The sequence below is a fragment of the Canis aureus genome, chromosome 8, assembly GCF_053574225.1.
Source record: "Canis aureus isolate CA01 chromosome 8, VMU_Caureus_v.1.0, whole genome shotgun sequence".
Classification (NCBI taxonomy): Eukaryota; Metazoa; Chordata; class Mammalia; order Carnivora; family Canidae; genus Canis; species Canis aureus.
In genome coordinates, this window is record NC_135618.1 from 1,199,892 (window position 1) to 1,220,032 (window position 20,141).

General features: G+C 38.0%; 2 long non-coding RNA genes across 7 annotated transcripts in view; one reads left to right on the plus strand and one right to left on the minus strand.

The window, feature by feature from the left end:
- Nucleotides 1-4,103: 4,103 nt before the first annotated feature.
- Nucleotides 4,104-20,141, minus strand: part of LOC144318251 (uncharacterized) — a 70,887-nt gene continuing 54,849 nt past the window's right edge. For 2 of the 4 annotated variants that reach the window (XR_013384055.1, XR_013384056.1), the window contains exons 3-5: nt 5,927-6,013; nt 4,804-4,915; nt 4,104-4,581 (exon numbers count right to left, since the gene is read on the minus strand). This is a non-coding gene — a long non-coding RNA (uncharacterized LOC144318251). Of the gene's footprint in view, nt 4,582-4,803; nt 4,916-5,926; nt 6,014-6,227; nt 6,259-8,427; nt 8,853-20,141 lie in introns of those variants that run through there. The other 2 variants (XR_013384057.1, XR_013384054.1) reach the window with 2 other exon arrangements.
- Nucleotides 8,692-20,141, plus strand: part of LOC144318250 (uncharacterized) — a 50,605-nt gene continuing 39,155 nt past the window's right edge. For all 3 annotated transcript variants that reach the window (XR_013384053.1, XR_013384052.1, XR_013384051.1), the window contains exon 1: nt 8,692-8,867. This is a non-coding gene — a long non-coding RNA (uncharacterized LOC144318250). The remainder of the gene's footprint in view (nt 8,868-20,141) is intronic.

A 20,141-nucleotide genomic window follows, 5' to 3' on the forward strand; every position in this document is an offset into this window, starting at 1 on the left:
GACTGCTGCCCAGCGTCAGGAGACCGTATGGTGCTGCAATCCCCCTATTCTGGGAGAAGATAAAAATTCAAAATTTGAAGTATAGTTTCTGTTTAATGCATATCATTCTGACACAATAGTAAAGTCCAAAAATCATAAGTTGAACCCTTTAAGTCGGGGACCATCTGTATTATAGCATATATTTATTTATTCATGTTTTGACCTTTGTCTCTCTTACTAAGTAAGTAAGCTCTCTGCGGATCTTATCACTTGCTCACTGCTACGTCTCCAAAGCCTTAAGCACTGTCTTGCATGTTGGGCTCACTCCGGAAAGGACCTGCTAAGTGAATGAGTGAATTTATATTCATAAAAAAATTGTTAGAACTTCAAACAATTTCTACATGAGTTATTTCCTTTAATTCTCATAGCAGCCCATGAGAAAAATATGATTATTCTCCACCATACAGATAAGAAACCTGAATTTTCCAGTTATTTACCGAATATTACATAGCTTTTGGAAATGAAATTAAGCCAACTCTAAAGCTCAACTCTTTTTTTTTTTTGTAGTTTCAAGATTTTATTTAAATTCCAGTTAGTTAACATAGAGTGGAATATTAATTTCAGGTGTAGAATTCAGTGATTTAACACTTGCATCTAACACCCAGGGCTCATCACGAGTGCTGTCCTCAGTACCTGTCACCCATTTAGCCCATCCCCCCCCCGCCCACCTCCCCTCCAGCAAACTTCAGTGTGTCCTCCACAGTTAAGAGTCTGTTTTACTGTTTGTCCCTTTTTATTTTTTCTCCCCATATGTTCATCTGTTTTCTTTCTCTAGGGCCCAACTCTTAATGACTCCTCACTAGTCACATTGCTCATGCATCTATCATTTTTACATTATTTGTGCTATCTTTTGGAGAAGTTACCTGGATTGACTCATTTGTAAAGAACCAAAAGAGAAAAAACGAAAGACATTAGCATACATGAAGAAAATCTCCCAACTCTGATTTCTCTTTCAAAAGATTTTCATTGCAGACAAGATTTTAAAGGAAGCAATAGAAAAAATATTCCGTGAATCATTCATCTGCAGTAGATAGCTTCTTCATTCAAGTGAAGGTTTTCTTTCCATATTCATACTTTCTCATTTGGGGTCATAGAATCATAGCTGTTAGAGATGAAAACAGCTTTAAAGTCTGGTTCATTTACAGTCATATATTTTTGGTTTTGTTTTGTTTTGCTTCATTTTGTGATCTCTCAGTTTAGAGGTGAAGCGGTTCTCTCTGAATCACTGCCCCAGCCCCAGGCTCCTACTTGCCCGGGCAGCATCACCTGAAATTCAAGGGCCGAGACTCCCAAATATGATTCATGCAACAAAGGTAAAGAGGTGAAGTAACAATTAAAGTATGCATTGATTTATTTCAGGATAGAAATGTAAACTCAAGAAATACAAATCTCCCAGGGAAATCTAGCTGTCTTTTTTTGGTTCCTTAACCAAATCACAAAGCAATTCAATCACACTCAAATGAATTGAAATGAAGAGTGACTGACAAGCCACTAAAGACAAATTTCTGGGCCGTTTTGTTCAAGGCACACGGTTCTATATGTTAGAGATTTTGCTAAAACCCTCACAAAGCCGGTGGAATATGCTCCATTAATTTTGAGAAGTGATTTGTTTCATTGCCTAAGTGACCTGTTGTGAAAATGCAATCTATGCCACAGAAAGGGCTTGTGGGTGCCTGTTGCCAGCGTATCGCTTGGCAAAGTAGCCCTAGAGCTAATCAAATCGATTTTCCAGAGAAAGTGAATTTTTCATCTTAGGGCAAGTGTACATTTTGCCTCTCTCCCAGATCTGGAGACTTAATTCTCGGAGAAAGAAATATATCTTTCTCCAAAGGATTCAGTACCTGCAATGGTCACACCAGTTTTAGGAGTTAGAACTTACTGGTTTCAAGTGAAATAAACCCCTTGGAACTTGCTTAAGCAAAGCAAGAGCATTTATGTTGAGGTTCTAGGGGTGCTTCACAGGAACGGAGAGAGTCCCAGGAACCCCATCTTGGGTTGGGATGCAGCTCCTGGTGCACACCGGTCGGGACCTGCAGTTCTCTCAGCTGGCCCCACTGGCAGCGAAGCCTAGCTTCACGCCACAGTTATTTTTCTAGCAATCTAACACCTTTGTTTTCCCTTAGTGCAAAGTGTTTGAAGCTTCCTTGAAAGCTTGCACACAAAGTGAAAATACTTGAAAGAAAAGTAACAAAGGAAACTCACTTTCCGTCTGTTCTTCTAGTTAATAAGAATCTTTCCTCTCTTTCCTATGAGCTCCACAAAGCATGACATTTGCTTTCTTCAGATTTGGGGCAATTTTCACTTGCAAATAATTGGACTAGTTAACCCTCTCGGTACTATCTCTCGGATGGGAAGGGAAAACATGGTTCTCTGGGGGTAGAAAAGCATTTTGGCAGAGAAGGCCTATGACCTGACCCAGCCCCAGCAGCTATTTGTTGTCTGTCACTTACAGTGACTTGTCTGCTCCACTGTAATTATTCCAGATTCATATTTTATGCATGTTGAATATTGAGGAAAAAAATAAATATGCCAGGAATTCACATCTTGGGAAAGCATGATATATGTAAACAGCCAGCTAATGCCAATAACTGAAAAAGCTATTGAAAAATTTGTGACATGGAAGTAATACACTGATGATCAATACCAGCTGTTGACCCTTCAATACGAAGCTGTAAAAAACAAACATCAGTGCCCCTTATTACGGAGCTGGCTGGAAGTATTTGTTGTATGAATCAGTGGCTAATTGAAAATAACTTAAAAATTCTTCTATCCCTAATTCCAACGTCTCAACAGTAGATGGTACCTGGCAAAGGAATCCCCAAAGTTTATCTGCAAGAGGAGATGATATAAATTATAAGAAAAAGATTTGAATTCACTAGGATATTTTAGCTCCGTTTTTAGTATTTTAGGTACTGGAGCATAGGCTTTGGAATTAGACGTGGAAAGTTTGAATCTTTGCCATATTTCAGTTGGAGGGCATTTGATATATTTTTAATATGGCTAAACTTCATTTGTAAAGTGGGAGAATAATAAATCATAGAATTAATATGGAGAACAAATGTAGTCTTATATACAGAGTGAATAGAGTGACACACACCAGGCTCGGTAAATAGCTAATATAAGTGATACTATTATATAAGTAAATACTGTGGCATGTAACAGCTCTCCACTATAAATAAAGTAAGCATTATAGCATATAGGGTCCTGGAGGAACTGAAAATCCCAGATTTCTAGTGATATCAATACACTTACTTACTTTTCTTTCCTACATTATACACAAAATAATTTCAGAATTACAAAACTTATATTTGCATCAAGAACAAAACTATTAAGTAGAAAGCCCAGGAGAACAAAAATCAAATATGTAAATACTGAAAAATAATAAGATTTAGGGTTATAAAATACACATGTAAAAAGTCATTCATTTCATCCTGCGTTAAAAATTCAGAAAATATAATTGGAAAATTTTTACGCACACATCCATCTCTAGTGAATAAACTCAATCAACAAGTTTACAGAACTCTCTGTGCAAACCAAGGTTTTCAATCCTGGTACAATTGACATTTCAGATTGGGTAATTCTTTGTTGTGGGAGACTTTCCTGTACATTGTAGGGTGTTTAACACCATCCCCAGCCTTTATTCACTAGATTCCAAAAGCCTTTCCTGCCCTCCACCCTAAAGCCATGATAATGAAAACTGGTTCCAGATATTGCCAAATGCCCCGAGAAGCAAAATTGCCCCCAGTTGAGAACCACTGAGATAGCCTTATGTTATAGAAGAGCTCTGTCTTAAGTGGAGAGAATAATTTCTCTTTCTTTCAAACCAGTACTATAAAAATCTCAATTCTTTTCAGTTTTAAAGACCTTTATATAAAAAAAAATCATTAAGAAAAATAACCTAGAAGAATAAAGATACGTAGACACATAAATCATGAGAAAAGATATAATATAGCTAATAAATATATAAATAAAATTTCTAGCTCACTAATAATAAGGGCAATAAAAACATAATTGAATAATAAGAAAAAAACATTTTAATCATCAATGTTAGTAAAAGTGCTTTGACATAGATTTTCACTTTCCCTGCTGGTGGTGGTATGTATCGGTATACGCTTTTTCAACAGGCAATGTGGCAGTAATATCAAAATGTTTTTAAAATACACATCATCTTTTACCTAGTAATTTCACTCTTGAAAATTTATCCTACAGATATATTTACATACATGCAAAAATAACTGTGAATAAGGGTATTTTGTGATGTGATATATAAAATAGCAAAAATTAGAAAGACTATTAATGTCCAAGAACAGGAGTTAGAATAATTATGAAATCACTAGTGAATATAATATTCTTCCTCTATTATTATACTGTTTAATAATATGTATTTCTTATAACAAAATATCTTTAATAATGATGATGATGTATGTGTATTTGTATGCATGAATGCAAGAGGTTAAATTTCTCAGGAAGCAGCCCCAGTAGATTCAGACACAAAGGTTGGTTGCTGGATATTTTCTTAAAGATAGTCCTTTGGAACAATATCTGTAGAACAGAGAGAGAGAGAGAGAGAGTAGTTGTAAGCAAAAGAAATCAAGCCTTGACTTATGCTCAATGCTGACTTTTTTTGACTCTCAGGGAGCTCTGGAGCTAGAATGGCCATTGAATGTCCCAAAGATGGGCCAAGCTATATCCCCGCATCAATCATTTACTGGATGTAGACTTCCACAGGAGGTAGATGACCTTGGATAAGGATGCTCTTCTCACCAGAGTGTGGTCCATGAAGGTGCTAGGTCTAGCAGCTGAGACGAATCTTTATGGAAGGGCCACCCAGGTGGTGCATCACAGCATCCATCACAAAGTATGTGTGATTCGGTCTCTGTGAGAAGAATAAAGCGACATCCTTCTTTGGTGTCCAGGTTTTGAACAAATTGAAAAGTAAGATAAAAACACTTCTCAGAGTGAAGGCTAAGCATATCGTCTTTATTACAAAAATAAATAACTTTAAGAAATGAGAAAGACCCTGCTATTGAAGAAAATGACAAGTGGGCTTTCTAATACACCAAAGTTAGGTAGAGTTCCCCATTAGTCTTCAGCATTGTTGGGCTGGGACAGATTTCCTACTGGGTGCCCACTCTAGTAAGATTTATCACATGGAGGAGCATTACTGAAAGTGTGCTCCTTTGTAGGCAACTGGGTCCCAAGGGAATGAAAAGAAGAAGGGGCTCAACGACTCCCTAGTTTCCACGTCCAAACTCACCAATCTGATTTCTCCACCTTTGCTAAAGAGTGAAAGTGTCTGGAGAGACAAAGGTGTATAGAAAGACAAAGGACCAGAGTGACTGACTTAGTCTACACTAATTGGCTTCCTCCACAGTGTAGAAAATAGCAGCAATTTAGAAATAACATTTATTTAGTAGTGGTATGCATGTGAGAAAAAAAGAATGTAGGCAAACACACCAAAAATGTTATATATGACTTATGCTGTTGAGGCAATACTAATGCCTTTTATTATTTTGGGGAGGGAAGGGGAATTTTTACAAGTGTCTTATATTGACATTTTGTTTTATTGATCTAAAAAGAATATTGCAAAAAAAATTTAAAGCCCACTTTCCTCACAATAAAATAGATTGTATACGGAGCACAGAAATGAATGAAAGATGAAGTGTGCAAAGAGGTGGGAGAAGATGAACCAAATAAATGGAGAAGAAGAGAAGAAATAATAAATAGGACAACAAGAATAGCAAATGCAGGTGGTTGAGAGATAAGTTGAAAAGATAGCGGGCAGGACACTTGTTCCTACTGAATAAAAGTGAAGTACACAGAGCCTATCAGTACAGCTACAAAAACTAGTGGATTATGTTAGAAAATTAGCTTTTTTTAAACTTACCCTTAAAAAGTAGAGGGCTTGCTTGCATGGCAGTTACTCTGGCTGCATTCCAGTTCAATAACAAAACTTTAAAAATGGCCCTTGGATCTATCAGAGATGAACCAGAGTTGAGATTAAAAATGCTCTGGACACCTAATTTTTTTTTCTCTCTCCCCCCAACCCTACAATGTAAACGTCATTGATAGGACTTGGTTTGCTGTATACACTACTATTTCCCTAGTTACTCTTACAGGATATAATAGGCCATCAGACAGTGTTTTTTAAATGATGGGAAATGAGCTAGATGTGACTGTTTACCAACCTGTGACAAAGAATCCAAATCCATCCTTGATCTGTAATTTTAAAATTATAACAGTTAAATGAACTCAAATTTTTAAAAAGTCTTTGCAAAAAAGGATTTTAGGGCAAAATGCTCATTTTGCCCCAAAATGCTTTTTTTATTAACATAGAAGATAGTGTAAAAATGGACTTTTTTGATAAAGAACACAGTCTATTTTCTATAGCAATGAAGAAAGATCAATTAAAAGTTTATGATTTCAAATAGAAAGGCGAAAACATCATTGTCATCTTTGTATGGGATGATCAGCATCAAATACATAGGTGCATAGACAAATGTCCACAACTCAAGCAATTATAACATATCAACCAAATGAAGCGCTTTCTGCCTATGCCCCTGCCATTAATCATAATGGCCATTATCTTTTACTTTATTGCTTAAATTTTATAGCCTTCTTATGAGGGAAGAATTTTATGATTTGAGCTACTCTTTGGGAATTCAGCTTATGTGCACAGTGACAAGACCAACATAAATCTACCTGATGCTTGGTTGTAGTTTGAAGAGGTAGGTTTAAAGAATCCATATATTTTTTAATTTAGCATGCCTCTTCAAAACAGTCTCTGTGAAATATCGATAACATAGAAGAATGATTTTTGTTGTACACGTAGATTTTTACGTGTCTTTCTGTTATATATCACTCACATTAAGTGCTAACTATATGCTGAGAATTCTTATAAGCACTTTTTATATATTTTGTAAATCTTCATGAAGACACTATGAAAAAAGCCATAATTCTTCCTTTTTATGGCTCTTTTTTATTGAAGTATAATTAATATGCAGTGCTTTATTAGTTTCAGGTGTACAACATATTGATTCAACAATTCTGTATATTACTAAACACTCCCCATGACGAGTGTAGTCACCATCTGTCACCATACAATGTTATTAGTATTATTGACTGTATTCCCTTTGCTCTACTTTTTATCTCTGTGACATTTATTTTATAACTGGAAATCTGTACCTCTTAATCCCCTTTAATGAATTCATTTATCCATCTACCATCTAGCAACCATCAATTCTCCATATTTAAGAGTTTATTTGTTTTTTTTTATTTGTTTTTAGATTCCATGTGTAAGTGAAATCAAATGATATACATCTTTCTTGTCCTGACTTATTTTACTTAGTGTAATATCTTCTAGATCCCTATTGTCACAAATGGGAAGATCTCATTTTTTAAAAAATTTTCCGTTGTATATATACATATGTGTATGCACTATATCTTTACCCATTTCTTGGCTGATGAACATTGAGGTTGCTTCCATATGTTAGCTACGGTTAATAATGTTGTAATGAACATAAGGGTGAAGATATTCTTTTAAATTAGTGTTTTCATTTCCTTTGTGTAAATACCTAGTAGTAGAATTGCTAGATCATATATTATTTCTATTTTTTAATGTTTTGAGGAACCTCCATATAATTTCCCCACAGTGGTTACACCAATTTACATTCCCACCAACAGTGCACAATGGCTCCCTTTTCTATACACCCTTGCCAACACTTATTTCTTGTCTTTTTTGATACTAGCCATTCTGACTGGTATGGAGCAAAATCTCACTGTGGTTTGGATTTGCATTTCCCTGATGATTAGTGATCTTGAACATGTCTTCACATATCTGTCAGCCATCTGCACATCTTCTTTAGAAAAATGTCTATTCAGATCCTCTACCCATTTTAAAATTTGATTGTTTTTCCCCCTTTTAAAAGACATAAAAACTGAGGAGAAAAGGTTAATTAAGTTGCCAATGATTTGCACACTTCATCATTTATTCAGTCATTTAACAAATGTTACTAAATGCCCTTTCATAATAAGCATTATTCTGACGATTAGGAGTAAAACTGTGAATAAGCAGACAAGTTTCCCGCTTTGAAATGCTTAAATTCTTGTAACAGAAATAGGAAATAAATAAAAACACAATAAATAAAATAATTTCTGTGTGAAGAATGAACCCGTGGAATATATGCTATGAAAACATTAAATATAATGCCAAATACGGTGGTTATGGTCACAGAGTGTGACTTTAGATAGAAGATCCACCAAGGAAAGTTTGAAAAAGTGAAAGTTGAACTGAAGCTCAGTGTTGAGAAGGACCAGGCATAAGAAGATCTAGGGAAGGAGAGTTTCACCAGGGTGGAGTATGTAGAAACAGAAAGAAGTCCAGTGTACCTGGGGACTAGAGCACAAGAGATAACAACAACATAAAAGCCAAATTGATGAGGGAAACCCAAGTCTCCTGGTTCTCGAACTTGTGCTCTTATGTAATAACTGGCATTTAGGATCCTGTCAGCCTTAAGAGTGTCCCTAGCTCAGGACTAGACCACAAGAGTTCTGAGACTTAAAGCAAGGTAGCTGCTATGGCAAAGTGTGAAATCTCTTGAGAACTTTCAAGTATTCTAGAACTTGCATAAATTTCACATTCTATTCCAAATATCTCTCTCTTTGTTTTATCATGAGAATACATACTCTCCTGCCCTTAAAGATTTGAATTTCTGGGAGGATGAGCCATATTGTTTCTGAGACTCTGAGTAGAACCTCCATGGAGCACATCTGAGCACACCTGGTGTATATACAGCATGTTTTGAGAAACATGATTAGCAAAGCTCATGGTAGGCACTGAATAAATGCTTAACGAACAGATAAGTCAATTTATTCAGTTTGTTCCTCTCCTCTGAGCACATGGGGGTATCCCAGCATAACCTTAAAGGTCTTATTGGGAGGTGGCAAAGCATAGTGTTAATTATACCTATGAGTTGTATATATTAAGGTTTATCTAGGTTTGAAAGTTTGACTCTAGCATTTGCTCGCATGTGACCTAGAGTAGCTCATTTAAGCTTTATGTGACTAAGTTTCCTCACCTATAACAATTGGTATAATAAAGTGCTATGGTACTTTTAAAGAATGAGGATTGGATATGATAAAGTCTTCAAGAAACTTAGCATGATGCTTAGGATACTGAGCGGGTTAGGTACTGTACAGAGACATAAAAGTCCACTCTTTTCCAACAACTAAAAAGGAGGTACTTTCAGGACATGTGGAGAAGTATCTTGACACTGAGAATGGTAAAACAGAATGGACCAACATCTGGAAGTGGTATCAGGACAGTATTCAATTGTATTGTGGTGCATTGCTGTCTGCTGCTTAGTAGGCCCTTGAACAATTATTAGATAAATATATCAGTGAATAGAGGAATGATCAGTAGAGTAGTAGGACACATGTCATTGGCCGGTAATTAGTTGATAATGTAATTTTTTATTTCATTTTATTTTATTTTATTTTATTTTATTTTATTTTATTTTATTTTTTTGATAATGTAATTTTTTAAATGAGTTCATTGTTTCTTGTCATTTATAAGGGATTCCCTTTCAGCCTTACATGGCATTGTTGCCAGAAATATTTTATGATCAAATATCGTAATGATATCATGTGTATTTTCATTTTAAAATCTCTCAGAACCTCTGTGATAATGAAATTATTGTCTAAAGGTACGCTGATAAACTACTCTCTGGAAAACAAAACAAAACTCTAATTGGAAGTGTTTGTAGATTTCCATGATGTCAACAGTTTCCCTAGAGCCTATTTCAGAATACCATGTGACATCACTGAATGTAGAGGTGGAACGAGACAGGAGGAATCCGCTCCTGTGAACTGGTACGATCCAGCTTCGGCAGAGTACTGCTTTATCTTAATATAAGTATTTTCTAAACTTACATAGTCAAGTGGGAGAGTGAAATTCTTGTCTCATGGATTCAAAGAATTAATCTGGTGGACAAAGGACAGTAAATAAAGTAATAGAGTTTTATTAAGTGAGGATATAGAAAAAGCTCTCAGGAGTTGGGGCGGGGGGTCCCTGACAGGTTGCCAATGGAGGCTTGTAGGGTCGGTCTTTTATTGAAAGCTAATCAGGGAATCCAAATCCTTTTAACATCTCTATTGATATCACCCTTGAGTCAGAACTAGTGAGAACACCTTTATGACTTACTTCCCTTTTTAGGGTCCGGTAATTCTTTGTTGGTCACAAGTAGCTGCTACGACAAGACCCCACTTCTGACATCTAGGGCAAGATGGTCTGGTTTATTTCTTTGTCTCTGGTTTCCTTATGCTTCCACATTTTGGGGATTTTTGTGAGCCTGATCCCTTGGGCCCCTACCTATCTCTCCCCACCTAGCCCTGCCGGTCCCTTACTCAATAGCTTCCTTGACCTTTTGTTTAACAACATGCCTATTAGTAAAGTGTGGAAATGTTTTATGGGGCACCTCTTTATGAACGTCTGCCCTAGATTATAATGCTCTATTATTTTTATTTCCACAAACTTTCCTGAGTGGGCAACAAAGAGTTAAGTTTAAAGCTAATGCATATCTACATCTGGTAGACCTGGACCTCAATCCTAGCTTTGATACTTTCTAGCAGGACAGAGTTGGGACAAGCTCCTTAATCTCCCTATGGCTCACTTTCTTCTTCATTTACAAAATTAGGATCATAATACCCACTCGGCGGGTATGCTGTAGGATTTAAAAAGATTAGGCAGTGTCTGGCACATAGTAAAATGTCAATAAATGGTGACTGCCACCACCATTATCCTCATTATTCATAAAATAATAAATGGAGTGAGAAGGTTTTGAAATAATTAATCTAGGAAGGGCTGTTGAGTATCTGGTCTGGTTTCTAGTTTTTTAGTTTCTGTAGAAAAGTAATAAGTAACTAATGCAGTTGTGTCATAAGTTAAACAACAGAACATTGAGCAGCAATTTGGTGAAATAGATGGATGATATTAAGTCTTTGTCATCTGTGGAAGACGGATTATTTTAATGCACCCAATTCTTTCCCCGTTGTGGGACTTTGGAACTTTCCTATCAAGAGGCAGAGTATATTTTCTCTCTATATATTGCTGTGGCCAATGAAGTGTTAGTAGAAATGAGCTAACAGAGGCTTATAAAAGCAACGGCACACTTCTGCTCGTCCTCTTACACCTTTGCTATTGTCACTAGAAGGACGTGCCTGAGGCAGCCTGTGGCAGGTTAAGAGACACATGGAGAGGAGCCAAATTGCTCCAGCTACTTCGGCTGACAGCCAGGCAACCTCCAGACCTGTGAGAAAACCCCGCCAAGATCAGGAGAGCTGATTCCAGATGCATCAACTGTCAACTTCCTGTTGTATATCATAGAGATTTGTGGTAGTTTCTCACTCAACAATAGCTAAGTGATACATAATCAGACAGACAGACAGACAGATATCACATCAAACTCTCCAGGTGGTGGTGGGGGAAGCAACAGCTACTTTACAAGGTTGTCGTAAGGATTAAAACAGACAAGGTACACAAAGCCTCTACCATTAAAGAGGCATTTCAAAGGAGTTGGTTTCTGAGAATGAAAAAGTCAACTCCCAATAAATGTCTATAAACTTTTCAGAATGCAAAATATTTTAAAGTTTGTGATTACTACTTATTAGATCCCCAAAAGGAAGAGAATATGAATATTATATTGGAACCTTTGATACCAGATTTCTGTACATTAATAACAACAAAAGAGACTTCCTTTTTGAGTTTGTATGTATTGCTTTTAAAAGGCTGATTTTATATGATAGTCATTACAACAAGTCTCTCTTAAACAATGAACTGCCTATGATAAGACTTTATTTTTCCATTTTTGCCCCATTAATACAATGGCCTTGTTTTCCATTTACATAATGGACTCAAGCAGTCAATGATTGGTTAAATTGCTCATTCTGCCTCTTGCCTGCAAGGCTTTTGCTGTGAGCAAGCATCAAGCACAAAATCTGACTGCCATGGAACATTAAACAGGTATTCTCCTTTTTAAACTTTGAGATCTCAATTTCCTGGAGTTATCCAATAGAAAACAGATGCAAATTAAGAGCTCAATTCACAAAAATAATAGGTAGCATTTATATGGCTTCCTATGGAGATGGCTCGGAAAAAGCGTGGAAGGCACAGCTAGCACTTTCCAAATGAAATGTGTGTTCCTACAGTTTCATAAATATCCTTCTTGTTCTCTTCCAAATATTGACCTTTCTGTGCTGAATGCAGAGGTAAGCACAGGCGTGAACAGATACAAACAGGTAGGATCATAACAGAAAGCCCCCACTGCCCCTTTAGGACACGCGTTGATGGGTTTTTAAGGCACCTGTTTTGGACACACTGAGGGAGGGGCGCAGATTGATGTGTTCTGACTTCTCCTGCGGAATAGCCTGTGAGGGGCCAGGACGCTGGCGGGGTTCTGGCCCACTCTCCGCCTCACTGGCAGACGCTCTCTAGCACTTGGAGAAAGTCATTAAGGAGGAAGCTCTGTTTCTGGTTTGTGGAGAGTGTGTGTGTGTGTGTGTGTGTGTGTGTGTGTGTGTGTGTGTCTGGGTTCTATTTGTTCTTTTGCTTTAATAAGAGAAAGAAAGAAGAAAACCCAGAAAAGATAAATGGTTCTGCTATATGTTGATAAACTGACAGCAATCCTAAAAGAATTCAGATCGTGTTTCACCTACATTAATTAGTGAAACTCTTCACACAGATTGGTGGGTTTTTTGTTTTTGTTTTCGTTTGTTTTTAGAAAGTTTGCAACCTTAGGTGGCAATAACAGAAAAGGACATAAAAATGCGAGTCTAAAATGTTGCATGTATCTGGGGAAATGGAAAAGCAATGTGAAGAGATGGAACTTGCACACTCAACTAAACTCTGTGTTTGGTGACTCATGGGGTCTGAACAGTTTGTAGAATCACATTGAGTTTATTGACGATTCCTATCAGGGAGATCTTTGGTGCGTATTCATCATAACTGGACACTCAGTGTGTCCTGATGGGAATGAAGTGGATCTAGCCTCAGCAGATACGAAGGCAAAAGATTGGTCCTCTGCATAGTCGGACCACATGGTGATAAACAGTTGAGTTCTTAGAAATCTCCAGGCATTTGACATATAAGAGATAAAATAGCTGCCGCTAGTTCATTTGCTTTGTGATGGTTCTGGAGAGTTAAATCTTCAATACGTAGATCTTTGCTGTGAGGAAGGTGTCACCTTCCACCCCAGCTCTTACAACTCAGTTGTCTGCTGGCCACTGGCACTGAGTGGATTCCTTTATAAATGCAAAAAGTAGGTGCCGATACCCATTGTGACAAGTAGCTCAAGACCGTTGTCTATTTATATTCAATCCTCCATCTCTGCCCTCATTTCTGCAGCTTTCATATTCCAGGAGCAGGATTTTGCTGTTGTTCAGAACTACCCTTTGCCAGATTGTCCATGTATAACTCTTGGGTTATCTGTGGTAGGTATGGTAGACGTCTCATGGAGACGAGCCTTGGCTATTCCCTGACAATGTCAATATTTGGATATCAGGTTATGATGAGTATCATAGCAAAATCAGTCATATTTGTCTCTAGTTTTACTAGAAGTGATACAAAATATGGAAGCAGGATTCAATTAACTTTACAACCATCATCAGGCAAAGAGAATCTTCTGGCTTCTGGTTGGACACAGGGTGGTTCCAAAATGTAGTCTCAGTGCTATCTTGAAGAACGGGAGGGTGGAGGTGTCATTGGATTTCTTTTTTTTTTATTTTTTTTTTAATTTTTATTTATTTATGATAGTCACAGAGAGAGAGAGAGAGAGGCACAGAGACACAGGCAGAGGGAGAAGCAGGCTCCATGCACCGGGAGCCCAATGTGGGATTCGATCCTGGGTCTCCAGGATCGCGCCCTGGGCCAAAGGCAGGCGCCAAACTGCTGTACCACCCAGGGATCCCGTCATTGGATTTCCTATTCATGATATAGGGTGAGCAGTGCTTCCAAAATATCATAGATCTTGAATACTAGTAATTCGTCCCACTGGAAACCCATTCTTACTATGTATTTCTGTTAATTAGCAACACCTCTAGTATTGATTAGATATAAATAAACCTCACCCATCTAACAACCACCTCTGGAGCAGGGGCTTTCTGCTCCAGAATTCCTATGAACTATGGATTTCTGAAATAGCTGAATTAGGTTACTAATTCACACACACACACACACACACACACACACACACGTGTCCTTATACCATATTTTCTCCAAATTTATAAAATAAATTGCATACATATAACAGTTGTCAAAACCTTCATCCAGCCTTCTCAGCTTTTTTAATCTTCACAATATTTTGAGCCATCCTGTTTTGGTTATTGAATTTTGGTTTCCTATTTGGTATCTCTTCTGTTTTACAATTTGATTTCGACACCCATGCCCCCTCCTTTGTCCCTCCCCTATGTTTTTTCCATCTCTAGTTACATATAAAACCATATAGGCTATGCCAGGCTTCAGTTCTTTTAGAGGAGGGAGGTTAGAGAAAATAGCAGTTCAATTACTTCCAGAATGTTGAAGAGTAAAGTATGTGTCATTAGGAGCAAGAGGAAATGGGATGAAAAAGAATATATTTCTGTAGAATACAGTAGAAAGAACATGCACAAGTTTTGGGATCAGTTCTCTTTGTATTTGATGTCTGACTACACCATTTACCTCCTGTTTGACCTTGTGTACATTGCTTAACTGCTTTGAATCTAAGTTTCCTCATCTGTAAAATGGGGATAAGCTTTATTTACTGAACATTATAACATGTAAAAAGTGCAGCGTCTGACATACTCTACTCTAACAAATGGTATTAGTGGCAATGTCAGTAGTAGCTTTATTGTCGTTATCGTTGATATGGTTTATCCTACAGACTAAACGTGAAATTGTAAAAGTCACAGAGACCCATAAAGTGGGAAAAAAGGCGTTTAATGACATGTGGAAAGACTTGCTATTGAATTAGTTTTCTATAGACAGCAGACTCTACTAGCAATAATGCAGTAGAAATTAAAGTTTCTATATGCACAGATTACTTATCATTCATTGGTCTTTAAAACTATGTCTATGTGCCGTGATTGTCTGTGGTGATATTTTCATTCATGAAAGGCGACAAATACGGATTTATATGTGCATATATATAGTATACTTCCTCCAAGAGAGGAAGGCCGATGAGGGGCCTTTAGTTTTAGTAGGAATCTGGATTATACTCTTTAAAGGAAACAAGTCACCATTTTCAGAATAAGCATTCTAGTATGACCATTAAGTGCCATACGTTTTTCATAGAATAAAAGTGGGTTGTAATCTTGGCTCTACCTCTTACAAGCCACAAAACCTCAGTTATAACATCAATAAAATAGGAAGAAAAACAAAACAGTTGTGAGGATAAAACGAAGTCATGTAGAGAAAGCATTTATCACAGTACTTGGCACGTAGTAAATGTTAATTATATCCATCTGACAGCCAAGGAGAAAAACAGAAAATCTCTTAGATATTCCGATGATATGTGTGTGTGTGTGTGTGTGTGTAATATTTAAAAAATTATATATGTTTTATATATATGTTTAAAAATTGCTCTAAGGAATGTTTGATTCCATCAAAAACTCCTGAATATCTTGACCATCAGGAGCATGTTGGAATGTGGATGCACTTTCATCAGGCACAATGAAGGTCAGTGCTTAATGTCAGACCACTGTGCCTAGTGCCACCGTCTACAGATGATCCCAATGGGGTCTGAGCTAAAGACCACCTGACCCTGCCTAAACATGCCCGCCCACCTTAGATTCTCAAGCTACCATGAACACAAAGCTTAATTTCTCTTAGCAGGCAGGTCCTGCCAACGTACTGTGAAAGGGTAATGAGAATCCAGGATGCCCGCTGACACGCTGTGGGAGGGACACAGTGTCAATGGGGCACTGAGCTTGAGCCAAACCCAAAGCCTGTACTGCATAGATGCTCTACAACTCCTAGAGCCAGGAGCTTGTCACCTTTCGCAGCCCTTACACCTTGTAGATATTCAAGAGGTATACGTCACATGCTGGAGGAACTCTGAAAGTCACTCATAAAAAATAACAACTACAATGAAAAAAGCAAACGTGCATTTTCTTCTCCATGTATGGTTCAATCACTGGGCCAAACACTCTGATAATCTCCACAATTATCGAATGAAATGGGTCCTATCATTTCCCTCATTTTTACGGTTGAAGACACTGAGACTTAAGAAATGAAATACCTACTCAGTTGCACAGCTCACCGAGATTTCGATTCAGGTTATTTGGCTCCAGAAAGTAGATTTTTAACCTCTAAGTTATAGCATCTCTTCTTTGTAGCTAACAGTCCTGAACCACCACCAAGTCCTGCAGGCCGCTGTTATTCAAGCTCTGAACCAAGGTGTTATCCAACCAAAGGCACTTTACGCATTACAGCCTAGGCAATGTCCCAGCCAAAGGATAACCCTCCACCACCTTTAAAATTCACTGAAGGCCCTTCACAATCTTGCTTCCATTTTACTTTCTGGTCTCATCTCTCTTCATAAGCCCCTCACACATTTTCTCCCAGTCTAAGCTCTAAACCTACTAAGTTACTTTAATTTTCCAAAATTAGCCTGCCTTCATTCCTGCCAGGACCCTGCACAGTCCTTTGCACTCACCAGAATACACTCTCCACCCTTTGCTCTCATCAGCGCCCAGGTGTTCGGCCCGGCTTTTAGCTCACCTTGTGCTCTGTACCCATGTACTTGAGGCCAGACTATAGGATCAGTGATTTTCTACTGCAACCAAGCCTTGATGTTTGATCCTGACACAGGATGTACTTCTTCCCAATGACATTTCCCAAGATTTCACATCACTTTGAAACAGTGCATTTATTAAGAAGCAAGAGTAGGCAGTGATTGATGCATGCACATCTATGAGAAGTCCTGAATTTAAAAGCACTAAACTAAGACTCAGACTCCTTCTGTAGATCACAGGGTTTAGCACCAGACTGTTATCTGGAATCTGAGTCCTGGCTATATAATCACGGATATGCATCCCTCATGGTCCATATTGAAGATATTCAGGATCTTCAATATTGAAGACCATTGAAGACTACAGCCAGAGAATACGGGGAATGATAACATTTGAGGTTTCCTCCCCGATCCTCATTGTGTGTATGTGTATTTGAACATTTAAAATTAAGAATGACTTTAGCATTTCGGGGGTGGGGGCGGGGAAATGAGCCATAAATGCAAACATGAAAGCATCTTTTAATATGAGCTTTTAAAATTTAGCATGCTGAATGACTTATTTATCTATTTATTATCTAGAAAAATCTCCTGAAGGGGATATTTAAAAATACATAATGGTCTTACAGTTTTCAAAGTGTTTCCACCTCTCTTTTAATTCTCTCACACCCCGTGGCTTAGAGGGCAGCTTTTAGAACCGTTACTTGACAAGCGACGGGGAAAAAAGGGACAGGAAGGTTGAGTGATTTAGACACTGAACTTTTAAAACTCATCATCTTCTAATTTTTCTGACATTTTCCACATCTCTCTGTGCTCTCTTGTATGTTATCAGACATCCAAACTTGAACCCCCAAAATCTGGTCTTTATTAGGAAAAAAATATGCCTTTGCCAATGAGTCTTACATTGTGGAAAATAGATATATTTTCCCAATTCTTTTCTGTCCTCTCTTGTTAAACTTTTGTTAGCAGTTATAATCACCCTTCTTTATAAAAATATATGAAGCTTTAGAAACCAGGGTTGAGAGGGTGAGAATAGGATGAGAAAGGGTGAGAAAGGATGAGAATATTCCAGTGGGTCTCGGGTCGCTTCCAACCCCAAGAAGGATATCAATGTCAGTGTCACGCTTCCAATTTCCCTGGAAAGTTCTCACCTCTTTCTCCACATCCCAGGCCTCCCTAATCTTGCAACCCTGTATCTGAATTGCCTCTGCTTGTCTCTGCCTTTTCAAAAACCCGAGGTGCTTATCTCAGATATACCGTTACAAGCTCCTCATCTTTTCTACATTTGTCACTGATATCAAACCGGGCTGTCAGGGCTGATTATCAAGATTGTAATCTTTTTTATATATACTCCTCTGCTCCCTGAATGAGAGAAAGTTTGTATGCCGGCCTTGAAGCATGTTTTATTACAATCTCTTTTTGCCATCCTTGCTTCCTTTTAGGCTTGTTGATGTTTACTAGGCCTGCTGTTGTAATCCCAACAGGATTTGCATAATAGGATGAATTTCTCTGACATCACTTTAAACCAGACTCCCTTACCTTGTGCCTGTGTTATGACAATTGCCTCCTAACTGGCCTTCCTGCCTCTTTTCAAAGCATGTTTCTCAATATTGACAAATAGAATTATCGTTTTGAAATGCAAATCTTCTCATGCCGTTCTCTGGTTCAAAACCTTCCTGTCTCCCAGCAGCTCTTAGCACCAGAGTCCATGTGCTGCAGACTGATCCCTCAAGCCTTCTGCCAGGTGGTCTTCATTGACCTCTTTAGTGTTACTTCTCTCCTTGCCATCTTTCTTTCATCCATACCTCTTGCAATTTTCTCAACCTGCTAGTTTCTCTCTTTTGACTTTAGGAGTTTGTGCATGTCAGCTCACAGTCTAGGATCCCCCCCTCCCTTTTTTCTCTCCCTACCCACTGTTTTATTATTCTGCAAGACTTACCAGGCAATGTCATCCTTGACCTCACAAACACCATGAGTCTGGGAGGATTCCTTACGTGGGCTCCAGCAGCATCATGGATACCTGAGAACTTCTTTGTAACTTGAAGATGGGGACTCTATACTATTTATTTCTATGCCTCAATGCCTGGCACAAAGTGAGCACTCGGCAATGATCAATAAATGAATTATTAATGTTCTATGCTTGGTGTATGAACATGCACAATGCTCTTTCTATAATCCCACTTGGTCAGAGATTGGATTTTTGGCCTACTAGTGTTCAGGCAGGATAGCAAACTGGGAGTCAAGAGGTCTGGGTCCAATTGCTGTTACTCTCCATGTTTCTGTCTGAATCTCTATTTCATTTGTGTATTTTAAAATATATATTCATTGAATCTCGATAGGGGCCAACACAAATTCTAGGTGCTAAGGATGCAGTGATGTACAAGATAGGGAGAGTCACTGTCTCATGGAAATTAGTGTGTTTGAGCAGACAAAAACCAAATGGATAGACATAGAGTACATACTGAGGTTTTGCAAGAGTCATTAAAAAATAGTAAAACAGGATAAAGAGGTTAAAGAATCAAGGATGTACAATTTTAGATAGAATGGGCAGAGGAGGCACTTCTGACAAAGTGATATTTGAGCAGAGACTGAAAGGAAATAAAGGAATGAGCACGCACAATTTTGGAGAAAGAGCATTCTGAGTCGAGGGAACAGCCATGTTAAGACGCCTGAGATAAATTCATGCATAGCAAGGCCGCCATTGTTTGAGCACAATAAAAGAGGGTAAGTAGTAAAAGACCAGGTTCCAGAGTTGGCATGACCAAGTCATGCAGGGTCTGTAGCTCTTAGTAAAGTGCATCCTTTTTACTCCGAGTTAGAGGAGAATCTACTGGAGGATTTTGAGCAGATTTGCGCCACGACCTGATTACACTCTTCAGGTAGCACACTGGCTCTTCTATGTAGTAGATAGAGTTGGAGGAGTGAGTGTAGAAGCAAGGAGACCAGTTAGAAACCATGGCTGATAATTTGGGCTAAGATGAATTAGCAGAGAAAGCAGTGAGAAATAGGTTCTAGATCTATTTTGAAGATTTCGTAGCATGGAATTTTTGGTGATGAATTTGCACGTGAAATGGGTACGAAATAGAACAATCCATGACGACTCTAAAATTTCAGACCAATTCCTGAGATTAGGAAGATTGAGAAGAGCAGATTTTGGTTGAGTGGAGTAGACTGAGAGGATCAGTTGATGTCAGGAGGTATAGATACAGTTGTAGGTATAGATGCAGGTACATGTTGATGTAGATACAGATGTATACACAGGTGCACTGTCAGCAGTAAGATAAATGAGTCTGGAGAGGAGGTGAGATGAAATCCTGAAGATTACCTAATATGGAGACATTTATA